This window comes from Pseudoliparis swirei, chromosome 2 (assembly GCF_029220125.1).
Source record: "Pseudoliparis swirei isolate HS2019 ecotype Mariana Trench chromosome 2, NWPU_hadal_v1, whole genome shotgun sequence".
NCBI lineage: Eukaryota > Metazoa > Chordata > Actinopteri > Perciformes > Liparidae > Pseudoliparis > Pseudoliparis swirei.
The window spans coordinates 24,558,645-24,573,644 of NC_079389.1; the positions used below are offsets into that span (position 1 = coordinate 24,558,645).

The 15,000-nt window shown below is 47.3% G+C and overlaps 1 protein-coding gene across 1 annotated transcript in view; it reads right to left on the reverse strand.

Annotated features, from left to right (window-relative positions):
- Positions 1–15,000, reverse strand: part of enox1 (ecto-NOX disulfide-thiol exchanger 1) — an 81,662-nt gene that overhangs the window by 59,137 nt on the left and 7,525 nt on the right. Inside the window, exon 3 of the mRNA XM_056437456.1 lies at positions 3,778–3,933. The gene's annotated coding sequence lies outside the window, so the exon portion shown is untranslated. The remainder of the gene's footprint in view (positions 1–3,777; positions 3,934–15,000) is intronic.

Consider the following 15,000-nt stretch of genomic DNA (forward strand, 5'->3'; position numbering starts at 1 on the left):
GAGACACGTGAGGACACATGTGAGGACACTTAGAGACACGTGAGGACACATGTGAGGACACTTAGAGACACATGTGAGGACACTTAGAGACACGTGAGGACACATGTGAGGACACTTAGAGACACGTGAGGACACTCAGAGACAAAAGCTGCACTCTCTCTCCTGACCACCAGGGGGCTCCTCTGGTTGTATAGAAGTATATGCTTCATGTGTTAAAGCTGCTTTCTCTCTCCTGGCCACCAGGGGCCTCCTCTGGTTGTATAGAAGTCTTTGCTTCATGTGTTAAAGCTGCATTCTCTCTCCTGACCACCAGGGGCCTCCTCTGGTTGTATAGAAGTCTTTGCTTCATGTGTTAAAGCTGAATTCTCTCTCCTGACCACCAGGGGGCGACTCCTCTGGTTGTATAGTAAAGATATTGACTCTGTCTTCCTCCACCGCCTGGAGGGGAAAGACTGTCCTCACTCTGCAGGTTAAAAACACGGTCCCCACAAAGATAGTAGTACAGTATCTCACACAGACAGACACACACACACACACACACACACACACACACACACTGAGGCCCTCAGAGTCTCTGGTGGTTTTTAATGGAAGCACTGTTGCGTAGAAGCGTTTCCTCAAAGAGCAGCAACTTCTCATCTGGTTCACAACGACAATTAAAGAGCAGCCTTTGAAGGGAGGAGGAGGAGGAGGAGGAGGGACATGCAGATATTCTTTTTTGTCACATTGTTGATCTGTTCAGAGCCGACGTGTCGAACTGGATGTTTGTGCAGAGATCTGATTGTGAATATATCAAAAGGACGAGGAGGAAGAGGAAAGAGAAGAGGAGGAAAGAGAAGAAGAGGAGGAGGAGAGCATCACTACTGAGCTTCTGAGAGGAGCTCAGCTTGTGGATAACAAGGTTGTAGGATGCACTGAGTACCTATCTCCTTTTTTCTCTCCTTAAGGATGAATTTTCATCTCTCAATCACACGTTACTAACTCTGCTTTCTCCCCGGAGTCCTTTTGACTTTACGTCTCATGGGGTCATCGGACCCTATGAGACGGCATAGATCCTATCTGCCTGATGGATCATCGAGGTCTGGGTCGTGGAATTCCTGCTCCTGACTGCGCCACTGTCCTGTTGAGACTCCGCCCACTGTTGAGACTCCGCCCACTCCTCCTCCCCACCGCCATCTGCCTGATGGATGGTGGAGGTCTCCATCGTGGAATATGCCTACTATGAACTATTCATACACTCTGTCATATTCATTGAATGTATTTAAACTCTAAATCTGTCCTTCTGGTCACATGACATCTATTGTTCTGTCCATCCTGGAGAGGGATCCTCCTCTGTTCTCTCCTGAAGGGTTCTTACCTTTTATCCCCCTGAAGGGTTATTTGGGAGTTTTTCCTGGTCCGATGTGAGGTTTTGGGGCAGGGATGTCTATGTGTACAGATTGTAAAGCACTCCGAGACAAATTTGTAATTTGTGAAATTGGGCTATACAAATAAACTGAATTGAATAGAACTATATGATGAGGTCCACGATGACTCCAGAATTTTGAATTGAATTGAATAGTAGTAGTAGTAGTAGTAGCAGTAGCAGTAGTAGAAGTAGTCGCAGCAGTAGCAGTAGCAGTAGCAGCAGCAGCAGCAGCAGCAGCAGCAGTAGCAGCTGCAGCAGCAGCAGCAGCAGCAGCAGCAGCAGCAGCAGCAGCAGCAGCAGCAGCAGCAGCAGCAGCAGCAGTTGCAGCAGTTGCAGTTGCAGCAGCAGTAGCAGCAGCAGTAGCAGCAGCAGCAATGTTGTTGCAGTTGTTGCTGCAGCAGCTGTTGCTGTTGTTGCTGTCAGCTGTGTTGCCGCTGTTGCTGTTGCTGTTGTTGTCAGTTGTCTGTCACAGTGTTGTCCGCCTGTTGGCAGTTGTCAGTTGCTGTCACTGTTGTCAGCTGTCAGTTGTTGTCCACAGCTGTCGTCCAGTGGTTGTCCGTCGTCAGTCACAGCCTGTTGTCTGTTGTGCTGTCTGTTGTTGTCAGCTGTTGTTCACAGCTGTTGTCGCCTGTTGTCGCTGTCTGTCTGTTGTCAGTCACAGTTGTTGTTGTTGTCAGTTGCCTGTTGTGTTGTTGCCTGTTGTTGTCAGCCAGCTGTTGCCTGTTGCCGTTGTTGTTGTCACTGTCAAGTTGTTGCTGTTGTTGTTGTCGTCAGTTGCCGTCACTGTTGTCGTCAGTTGTTGCCATGTCAGTCAGCTGTTGTTGTTGCTGTTGCCGTTGTTGTCATGTTGTCTGCCTGTTGTTGTTGTTGTCTGTCTGTTGCTGTCGTCTGTCAGTTGTTGCTGTCACTGTTGCTGTCAGCAGCAGTGTCAGTTGCCTGTTGCCTGTTGTCGTCAGCTGTTGTCTGTCAGCTGTTGTCTGTCTGTTGTCGTCAATGTTGTCTGTCACTGTTGCTGTCTGTCACTGTTGCCTGTTGTCAGTTGTTGTTGTTGTTGTGTCAGCAGTCTGTTGTTGTCAGCTGTTGTTGCTGCTGTTGTTGTTGTCTGTTGTTGCTGTCAGCAGCCTGTCACAGCTGTCAGCTGTTGCCTGTCGTCAGTCAGCTGTTGTCAGTGTCATGTTGCTGTTGTCAGCCTGTCAGCCAGTTCAGCAGCTGTCAGTCAGCAGTCAGTCAGCAGTTGTCACAGCAGCAGCAGCAGCAGTGTCGTCGTCAGCAGCAGCAGCAGCAGCAGCAGCAGCAGCAGCAGTTGTCGCAGCAGCAGCAGCAGCAGCAGCAGCAGCAGCAGCAGCAGCAGTAGCAGTTGCAATGTTGTAGTAGCAGTAGTAGTAGCAGTAGTAGCAGTAGTAGCAGTAGCAGTAGTAGCAGCAGCAGCAGCAGCAGCAGTAGTAGTAGCAGTAGCAGTAGCAGTAGATGGTCTAGACATGAACTCAACCAGGATGTCAATGTTTCCTTCAGTCTAAATAGTACTAGTCTAAAATACGTAATGTCATCATTCACCCATTCACACACTGATGGGAGGAGCTACCATGATGGGAGGAGCTACCATGATGATTTGGGGTTAAAGACACTTGGACAACCGTGATCCTCTGATTGGACGACGGCTCACTAATCGCTAATTAAGCTAAGCTAATGCAGGCAGCAGGCTATATGGCTCATTAGCTCTAGCTAGCTTAGCTTAGCTTCACTTCGCTAGCACCCATTAATAACCACGAGCATCTGGTCCTCTTTCGTCCATTCCTCCTGCAGGAAGAGGACGTCTCTCGTCCAATCGGATCGCGTGTCCTCTGAGGCCTGGCGCTCCGCTGTCCTCCTCCTGAACTCTCCTCCGATGGTGTTTTTCTCCTCTTTCTCCTGGTGTTTTCCTCTCTGCTCCCTCACGGTGATGAAGTGGCCAGCGAGCGGCCGCCTCTACCGGTAATCACCACGGTAACTCACGGCGGCGCCGCGGAGACGGCAGCGCCATCCATCAGCGCCTCCTCCACTGCAGGGAGTCATATAGATGTAGAGGAGGTGCAGCTCCTCCACTGCAGGGAGTCATATAGATGTAGAGGAGGTGCAGCTCCTCCACTGCAGGGAGTCATATAGATGTAGAGGAGGTGCAGCTCCTCCACTGCAGGGAGTCATATAGATGTAGAGGAGGTGCAGCTCCTCTACTGCAGGGAGTCATATAGATGTAGAGGAGGTGCAGCTTTCAGACCATTTCACAACCATCCTTCAAACAAACAATCAATCAGTCTAACCCCTCTTCATCTTCATCATCATCATCTTCATCCTGAGAATAACGAGGAACAGAAGGAAGGAAACACACTCACAGTTCAGCAGAGCAGGTCTGAGGGTCCTCAGGGTCCTAGAGGGTCTTAGGGGTCCGTTAAAGTCCTTGAGGGTCCTAGATGGTCCTTGAGGGTCCTAGGGGGTCCTTGAGGGTCCTAGATGGTCCTTGAGGGTCCTTTAGGGTCCTAGGGGTCCTACTGGAGACAGAGACAGTAAGTGTGTGTTGTCCAGCTTCCTGTCTTTGTGTGTCACGAAGGGGTCATGTGAGGTTCCTCATTACTGTGAGTCGTGTTGTTGTTGTTATAATTATTGTTAGTGTGTGAAGACGGAGATCCGAGTGAACACCCTTCACCTTCATCTCCTATCTTCACCTCCTTGTTTCCTCTCCTCCATCCTTGTTATGCAAATAAGGGAACAAACACATCTTCATCTTCTTCTTCATCGCCTCATGAGGCCGTTAAAAAAAGAAGACTGGAAACATGGAGACACACACACACACCTACACACACAACCACACCTATACACACACACAGACACACACACAATTAGTGTGTGTTTCCTCTTCATGGCCCTGAGCTCTGCGTTGTGTTGTTGATCAATCACCGGGGGGGGGGGGGGGGGCCTGTACTCACATCCCCCTATTGGCACCAACCGTGTTCCACCGAGCCCTCATATAAATCACTGGCAGTGACACCGGGGGGGGGGGGGGGGTGCACTCTGAATCTTCTTTCCCTTCTTCTTTATTCCTCTGATTGAAACTTTAAACATGAAACTCTCACGGAAGATTTTCTGATTTGATAAAAAACAAATGTTTAGTAATGATGACGTCATGATTACAACATGATCACGATCACGACATGATTACGATTAAAATCATGATTACGTCATGATGACGTCATGATTACGACATGATTACATCATGATTACGTCATGATTACGACATGATTACATCATTGTTACGTCATGATCATGATGTAATGGCCATAGAGAACCCAGCGGCTCACAGCAGAACAATCCTCTCCTCATCAGGTCAAATCAAGGAGAACCTCACAGCGAGTGTCAGAACGCATTTCTAGATCATTCCAAAGTGTCGATGTGTCGAAGCTCCTCTGAGGGGTGAAAGCACCGGCTCCTGCTCTGCAGCGGAGGCCAGCGGACCAGCGGTCCGGGTCCGGGAGGAAATCGCTCCAACGAGACTTTTCCTCCGGCGCAACGAGGACGGACAGAACCGGAGATTAGAAGTGAAGTTCCTGTAAATGGAACCCGACCGGCTGGAACGCCCTGGAGAGACTCACAGGGACGTTTTCCAGGAGAACCGGACTCACAGGGACGTTCTCCAGGAGAACCGGACTCACAGGGATGTTCTCCAGGAGAACGGAGCGGCCATGTTCCCTGAAGGCGGCGTGGACTCATAAAGATATTCCCATGTCCCCTGAAGGCGGCGTAGACTCCCCATATAAAGATATTCTCATGTTCCCTGAAGGTGGCGTGGAATCCCCATATAAAGATATTCCCATGTTCCCTGAAGGTGGCATGGACTCCCCATATAAAGATATTCCCATGTTCCCTGAAGGCGGCGTGGACTCATAAAGATATTCCCATGTTCCCTGAAGGCGGCGTGGACTCCCCATATAAAGATATTCTCATGTTCCCTGAAGGCGGCGTAGACTCCCCATATAAAGATATTCCCATGTTCCCTGAAGGTGGCATGGACTCCCCATATAAAGATATTCCCATGGTCCCTGAAGGTGGCGTGGACTCCCCATATAAAGATATTCCCATGTTCCCTGAAGGTGGCGTGGACTCCCCATATAAAGATATTCCCATGTTCCCTGAAGGTGGCATGGACTCCCCATATAAAGATATTCCCATGTTCCCTGAAGGTGGCGTGGAATCCCCATATAAAGATATTCCCATGTTCCCTGAAGGCGGCGTAGACTCCCCATATAAAGATATTCCCATGTTCCCTGAAGGTGGCGTGGACTCCCCATATAAAGATATTCCCATGTTCCCTGAAGGCGGCGTGGACTCATAAAGATATTCCCATGTTCCCTGAAGGTGGTGTGGACTCCCCATATAAAGATATTCTCATGATCCCTGAAGGTGGCATGGACTCCCCATATAAAGGTATTCTCATGCTCCCTGAAGGTGGCATGGACTCCCCATATAAAGATATTCCCATGTTCCCTGAAGGTGGCGTGGACTCCCCATATAATGATATTCCCATGTTCCCTGAAGGTGGCGTGGAATCCCCATATAAAGATATTCCCATGTTCCCTGAAGGTGGCATGGACTCCCCATATAAAGATATTCCCATGTTCCCTGAAGGTGGCGTGAAATCCCCATATAAAGATATTCCCATGTTCCCTGAAGGTGGCGTGGACTCCCCATATAAAGATATTCCCATGTTCCCTGAAGGTGGCGTGAAATCCCCATATAAAGATATTCCCATGTTCCCTGAAGGTGGCGTGGACTCCCCATATAAAGATATTCCCATGTTCCCTGAAGGTGGCGTGAAATCCCCATATAAAGATATTCCCATGTTCCCTGAAGGTATGGACTCCCATATAAAGATATTCCCATGTTCCTGAAGTCGGTGGACTCATATAAAGATATTCTCATGTTCCCTGAAGGCGTGGACTCCCATATAAAGTTATTCTCATGTTCCCTGAAGTCGGCGTGGACTCCCCATATAAAGATATTCTCATGTTCCCTGAAGGTGGCGTGGACTCCCCATATAAAGATATTCCCATGTTCCCTGAAGGTGGCGTGAAATCCCCATATAAAGATATTCCCATGTTCCCTGAAGGTGGCGTGGACTCCCCATATAAAGATATTCTCATGTTCCCTGAAGGCGGCGTGGACTCCCCATATAAAGATATTCTCATGTTCCCTGAAGTCGGCGTGGACTCCCCATATAAAGATATTCTCATGTTCCCTGAAGGTGGCGTGGACTCCCCATATAAAGATATTCTCATGTTCCACTCAAATTGAATCCTGGAATAAGCCATCACGCCATTTATTAGTCTCCATGACACCCGGCTGATTATAAAGGAGAAACATTGCTGAAAGAGAACAAAGGGATTTAACACTCTCACACACACACACCCACACACACACACCCACACACACACACACACACTGTCCAGGGAGACTCCCTCCAATAAAGAGGATTATGTTGTGCTCTGTGCAGCCGAGTGTTTCCAATGGAATCTCAGCCTCTTCCTGCACAGCCATTAACATTTAAACCATCCCCCTTCAGCTGAATATCACTGCACTGCTCCGCATGCATTAAAGTGTGTGTGAGAGAGAGAGAGAGAGAGAGAGAGGGAGAGAGAGAGTGTGGGGGTGAGTGTGAGTGTGTGTGTGTGTGTGTGTGTGTGTCTGCATGCAAGGGTGTGAGAAAATTAGAAAGGAAGATAGGAAGTGTGAGAGAGAATGAATTTCTACTCTCTGCAGCCCTGAAGGCTCAGAGACACACACTCAGAAACACACACACACACACTCACACACACACACACTCACACACACCAAAAATGAGGAGGAAGAGGAGGCAGTGAGATGAATGTTAAATTTACATTTTTTCCTCCGAGCTGATGGTGGAGACAGGAAATACATATTTATGTTGAGGCAGCAGCTCCACACACACACACACTCACTCACACACACACACACACACACACACAATGAGAAGTTTAAGGTGGAGACTAAAGTTAAACGTTTAAACGCACAAAATTATCAATCAAGATTCAGGCCTTCTCGGTCCTCATGCTCTCATCTTCTCATCCTCTCGTCCTCTCATCTTCTCATCCTCTCATCTTCTCATCCTCTCATCCTCTCATCCTCTCATCTTCTCATCTTCTCATCCTCTCATCCTCTCATCTTCTCATCCTCTCATCCTCTCATCTTCTCATCCTCTCATCTTCTCATCCTCTCATCTTCTCGTCCTCTCATCCTCTCATCCTCTCATCCTCTCATCCTCTCATCCTCTCGTCCTCTCATTCAATTCAATTCAGTTTATTTGTATAGCCCAATTTCACAAATTACAAATTTGTCTCGGAGTGCTTTACAATCTGTACACATAGACATCCCTGCCCCAAAACCTCACATCGGACCAGGAAAAACTCCCAAATAACCCTTCAGGGGAAAAAGGAAGAAACCTGCAGGAGAGCAACAGAGGAGGATCCCTCTCCTAGGATGGACAGATGCAATAGATGTAATGTGTACAGAAGGACAGATTTAGAGTTAAAATACATTCAATGAATATGACAGAGTGTATGAATAGTTCATAGTAGGCATATTCCATAATGGAGACCTCCACGATCCATCAGGCAGATGGCGGTGGGGAGGAGGAGTGGGCGGAGTCTCAACAGGACAGTGGCGTGAGTCATGAGCAGGAATTTGACGACCCAGACGATCCATCAGGCAGATAGATTTATGCCGTCTCATAGGGTCCGATGCCCCCATGAGACGAAAGTCAAAAGGACTTCCGGGAGAAAGCAGAGTTAGTAACGTGATTGAGAGATGAAAATTCATCCTTAAGGAGAGAAAAAGAGGAGATAGGTACTCAGTGCATCCTAAACGTCCCCCGGCAGCTATAAGCCTATAGCAGCATATCAAGGGGCTGGACCAGGTGAACCTGATTCAGCCCTAACTATAAGCTCTGTCAAAGAGGAAGGTCTTCAGTCTACTCTTAAACGAGGTGACTGTGTCTGCCTCCCGGACTGAAATTGGAAGCTGGTTCCATAAAAGAGGAGCTTGATAACTAAAGGCTCTGGCTCCCATTCTACTTTTTAAGACTCTAGGAACTACAAGTCCCGCATTTAGTGAGCGTAGCTCTCTAGTGGGGCAATATGGTACGACAAGCTCCTTAAGATATGATGGAGCATCACCAATCAAGGCTTTGTAGGTTAAGAGAAGAATTTTAAAAGTGATTCTTGATTTTACTGGGAGCCAGTGCAGAGCAGCTAGTGCAGGAGTGATGTGATCTCTTTTCTTAGTTTTAGTGAGAACACGAGCTGCAGCATTCTGGATCAACTGAGGGACCTAAGAGATTTATTAGAGCAGCCTGCTAATAAGGAGTTGCAGTAATCCAGTCTCAAGTAACGAACGCTGAACCAATTTTTCTGCATCTTTTGAGACAAGATGTGCCTGATTTTGAAATATTACGTAGATGAAAGAATGCAGTCCTTGAGATTTGCTTTACGTGGGAGTTAAAGGACAAGTCCCGATCAAAGATAACGCCAAGATTCTTTACAGTGGTGTTGGATGCCAGGGCAATGCCGCTACAGAATCCACATCACCAGATAATTGATCTCTGAGGTGCTCAGGGCCGATTAAAATTACTTCGGTTTTGTCTGAGTTTAACATCAAGAAGTTGCAGGTCATCCATGTTTTGATGTCTTTAAGACATGCTTGAATTTTACAGAGTTGGTTGCTCTCCTCTGGTTTTATCGATAAATATAGTTGAGTGTCATCTGCATAACAATGAAAGTTTATGGAGTGTTTCCTGATAATATTGACCAAAGGAAGCATGTATAAGGTAAATAAAATTGGTCCAAGCACAGAACCTTGTGGAACTCCGTGATTAACGTTGGTGGTTATCGAGGCGTCATCGTTTACAAATACAAACTGAGATCGATCTGATAAATAGGATTTAAACCAAATTAGTGCCGTGCCTGAAATGCCAATCGACTGCTCCAGTCTCTGTAACAGGATGTCATGGTCAATGGTGTCGAATGCAGCACTAAGGTCTAACAAGACCAGGACAGAGAGGAGTCCTCTATCAGCACTAAGGTCAAACAAGACCAGGACAGAGAGGAGTCCTCTATCAGCACTAAGGTCTAACAAGACCAGGACAGAGAGGAGTCCTTTATCTGCTGCCATTAAGAGGTCATTTGTAATTTTCACCAGTGCTGTCTCGGTGCTGTGGTGTTTTCTAAATCCTGATTGAAATTTCTCAAATAAACTATTATGATGTAGAAAGTCGCACAACTGATTTGCGACCACTTTCTCAAGGATCTTGGAGAGGAAGGGAGGTTAGAGATCGGTCTGTAGTTAGCCAATACCTCTGGATCCAGAGTGGGCTTCTTCAGGAGAGGTTTAATAACAGCCACCTTGAAGGAGTGTGGTACGTGGCCTGTTAGCAGAGACACATTGATAATATCTAATAGAGAGCCGCCAATTAAAGGCAAAACGTCTTTAAGCAGCCTCGTCGGGATGGGGTCCAAGAGACAGGTAGACGTGTCTGAAGTAGAAACCGTTGAAAATAATTGGTCACGGTTGATAGGAGAAAATCCCTCCAAATATACACCAGGGCATACAGCGGTTTCCAAGGCCATTCCACTTGAGGACAGATTGGCACTGGTTATGGGCAAGAGAATATTAATCTTGTCCCTAATAGTTAAAATCTTTTCATTAAAGAAGTTCATAAAGTCATTACCACTAAGGTTTATAGGAATGCTCGCCTCCACAGAGCTGTGACTCTCTGTCAGCCTGGCTACAGTGCTGAAGAGAAACCTGGGGTTGTTTTTATTTTTTTCTATTACTGATGAGTAATAGGCTGCTCTGGCATTACGGAGGGCCTTCTTATATGTTTTAAGACTATCTCGCCAAACTAAGCGGGATTCTTCGAGATTAGTTGAACGCCATATGCTCAAGCTGTGACGCTTGCTTCAGTTTCATGGTCTGAGGGTTATACCAGGAGCAAACCTCCTTCCTCACTGTCTTCTTCTTCAGAGGGCTATCGAGTCCAGTGTCATTCTCAGAGAGCCTATGGCACTGTCAACAAGATGATCAATCTGGGACGGACTAAAGTTAGACCAGGAGTCCTCTGTTATATTGAGACGTGGTATCGAATCAAATACAGAAGGAATCGCTTTAAATTTAGCTACAGCACTATCAGTTAGACATCTAGTGTAGAAACTTTTGACTAACGGAGTACACTCCGGTAGTATAAATTCAAAAGTTATGAGGTTGTGGTCTGACAGAAGAGGATTCTGTGGGAAGACGTTCAAATGCTCAATGTCAACGCCATAAGTAAGAACAAGATCAAGCGTGTGGCCAAAGCTGTGAGTGGGTTTCTGTACTCTCTGAGAGAAGCCAATCGAGTTCAACAAGGAGATGAATGCAGCACTAAGGCAATCATTATCAACATCCACATGGATATTAAAATCTCCAACAATAATAACTTTATCGGTTTTAAGAACCAAACTTGATATAAATTCTGAGAATTCAGATATAAACTCTGAATATGGACCTGGTGGCCGGTACAGAATCACAAATCGAATTGGCTGTAGTGTTTTCCAGGTTGGATGTGAAAGACTAAGAACAAGGCTTTCAAATGAGGTGTAGTGTAATTTAGGTTTAGGATTTATTAATAGAGTCAAAGATGGCTGCTACTCCACCTCCTCGACCGGTGCCTCGAGGAATGTGAGTATTAATATGACTTGGAGGAGTCGATTCATTTAGGCAGACATATTCTTCATGGCTCAGCCAGGTTTCAGTTAGGCAACATAAATCAATGTGATTATCTGATATTAAATCATTCAGTAACACAGCTTTAGATGACAGAGATCGAATATTTAGGAGACCACATTTAATAGACCTATTTTGTTGCACTGCTGAAATAATTGTGTTAACTTGTATAAGGTTATTGTGTACGACTCCTCTTCTGCTTACTTTTGATTTATTTAATTGAAGTGGCCGTGGTCTGTCCTTAGTCTCTACTCTAAAGTCAAGGGTGGGTAACTGCTCGAATGGAAGAGCAGAGAAGGGTGTTAAACCACAACTCTGCTCCCGGTTTCTGATCTGAACCCTGGGTTGTCCTAGAATAAGTCCGTGATCAACTTGGTCATATTCGCAGAAATGAGACGCTCCGTCCAACGTGGGATGGATGCCGCCTCCTCATCAGATCAGGTTTTCCCAGAAAGTCTTCCAGTTGTCTACGTAGCCCACATTATTCGCTGGGCACCACCTCGACAGCCAGCGGTTGAAAGACGACATTCGCCATACATTCGTCTGTCTGCAAATTTGGGAGAGGGCCAGAGAAAATTACGTGTCCGACAACGTCTTGGCATAAGCACACACCGATTCCACATTAATTTTAGTGACTTCCGACCGACGGGCTCGGGCGCCATTACCACCGCGGTATTACAATCTGACTGTATCTCCGCTTATCCTTAGCCAGCAGCTTCAAACAAGACTCCACGTCGCCCGCCCTGGCCCCCGGGAGGCACACGACTCTGGTCCGCGGCTTCGCTATTTTCACGTTCCTGACTATAGAGCTCCCGATAACCAGGGTGTGTTCCTCAGCGGGTGTGTCGCTGAGCAGGAAAACTGGTTCAAACGTGAAGTGGTTGGTGCACAGCGGCTTCTGTGTAGACTTACTACTCCTGCGAACAGTTACCCAACCATCCGGCTGCACGGTTACCGGGGCACAGCTAACAGCTGACTGTAGCTCCGCGCCGACTACGGGAGAGGGCGGGCTAACTAGCATAGCTGTCTGAGCTTCGATAGCGCGGAGCCGTGCATCTAACCCACTTAGACCTGCCTCCAACCTAGCAAATAAACTACACTTGTTGCATGTATCGTTATCATTAAGGGAGGCAGGGGGATAACTATACATGAGACACACTGAGCAAGAGGGAGCGGGAGGGAGAGAAGAAGAAGTCATGCTCGCTGTTGAGCTGGCAACCAGAGCTTACCGGAAGAGTGAGATGATGCGTTCAGGAGCAGCTGGGAAAATCAGACTAATGACAAGCCACACACTCATCTTCTCATCCTCTCATCTTCTCATCCTCTCATCTTCTCGTCCTCTCATCCTCTCGTCCTCTCATCCTCTCATCTCATCCTCTCATCCTCTCATCTCGTCCTCTCATCTTCTCATCCTCATCTTCTCATCTTCCTCTCATCTTCTCATCCTCCTCATCCTCTCATCCTCTCATCTTCTCATCCTCTCATCTTCTCATCCTCTCATCCTCTCATCCTCTCATCTTCTCATCTTCTCATCCTCTCATCCTCTCATCCTCTCATCTTCTCATCCTCTCATCTTCTCATCCTCTCATCTTCTCATCCTCTCATCTTCTCATCCTCTCATCCTCTCGTCCTCTCATCCTCTCATCCTCTCGTCCTCTCATCCTCTCGTCCTCTCATCCTCTCATCTTCTCATCCTCTCATCTTCTCATCCTCTCGTCCTCTCATCTTCTCATCCTCTCATCCTCTCGTCCTCTCATCTTCTCATCTTCTCTTCTCATCCTCTCATCTTCTCATCCTCTCATCTTCTCATCCTCTCATCTTCTCGTCCTCTCATCTTCTCATCCTCTCATCTTCTCATCCTCTCATCCTCTCATCCTCTCGTCTTCTCGTCTTCTTGTAAAGGTTTCAAGTAACCATATAGAAAGCGTCGTGATTGCCTCTAAATGGCTCTCAACATGGCGACGCCTGGTTGGCGGCTAGCCGCTAAAAGAAGGAACTCTGGATGGAAGGTAAACAACGAGCTGAAAGAGAACCAGCTGCTCGATAACGACCAGGACACACAACACAACACAGGTACACAACCGAGGAGACAGGAAGTGAAGCTCGGGATGACCCAGATGACCTTTAGCACTGGTCACATGACCCAGATGACCTTTAGCACTGGTCACATGACCTTTGTGTTTCCTTCCTATCGCCTGCAGCTCCTCAGCTTAAAGGTTGAGAGATGAGCTGAGACACACACACACACACAGACACACACACAGACACACACACACACACACAGAGACACACACACAGACACACACACAGACACACACACACAGACACACACAGACACACACACAGACACACACAGACACACACACAGACACACACACACACACACACAGACACACACACAGACACACACACACACAGACACAGACACACACACAGACACAGACACACACACACACACACACACAGACACAGACACACACACACAGACACACACACAGACACACACACACAGACACACACACACAGACACACACAGACACACACACACAGACACACACACTTCCTGCTCCGCTCCAAACTATGCAAATAAAAGGATGAATATTTAATGAGGGAACCAGGAAGAGCTTCTGTCTTCAGACGGATCAGTGAGCCACAAAGTACTCACACAACACTGTAGAAGTACTTCAGAGGACGCTTTAGGGGCGGGGCTACAAGGTGATGGGAGCCAGAGCCTTTAGTTATCAAGCTCCTCTTCTATGGAACCAGCTTCACCTTCAGTCCGGGAGGCAGACACAGTCACCTCGTTTAAGAGTAGACTTAAGACCTTCCTCTTTGACAGAGCTTATAGTTAGGGCTGAATCAGGTTCACCTGGTCCAGCCCCTTGATATGCTGCTATAGGCTTATAGCTGCCGGGGGACGTTTAGGATGCACTGAGTACCTATCTCCTCTTTTTTCATACCTTAAGGATGCATTTTCATCTCTCCATCACACGTTACTAACTCTGCTTTCTCCCGGAGTCCTTAGACTTCACGTCTCATGGGGTCATCGGACCCTATGAGACGGCATAGATCCCATCTGCCTGATGGATCATTGAGGTCTGGGTCGGAATTCTGCTCCTGACTGCGCCACTGTCCTGTTGAGACTCCGCCCACTGTTGAGACTCCGCCCACTCCTCCTCCCCACCGCCATCTGCCTGATGGATGGTGGAGGTCTCCATCGTGGAATATGCCTACTATGAACTATTCATACACTCTGTCATATTCATTGAATGTATTTTAACTCTAAATCTGTCCTTCTGGTCACATGACATCTATTGTTCTGTCCATCCTAGGAGAGGGATCCTCCTCTGTTGCTCTCCTCCAGGTTTCTTCCTTTTTTTCCCCCTGAAGGGTTATTTGGGAGTTTTTCCTGGTCCGATGTGAGGTTTTGGGGCAGGGATGTCTATGTGTACAGATTGTAAAGCACTCCGAGACAAATTTGTAATTTGTGAAATTGGGCTATACAAATAAACTGAATTGAATTGAATTGATTGACAGGTCAACGCCACAGACCTGTACGGCGTCTCCACGTCACTCCTCAGTCACTTCCTGTTCTCTGGTTGCAAAAAAACAAGATGGCGTCGGCCGAAATGAAGAACTTGAGGCTTCAAAACGTTCAGTGTAGTGTGGGCGTGACATCACAGACAGATGCACTCTGGGAGTTGTAGTGTGGGCCAGGCGCGTCTCTAGGATTTGGATATATCCGGGGCTTAGCCAGTGCGAGCGTTGTCGACGGGGCAGAGCGATGC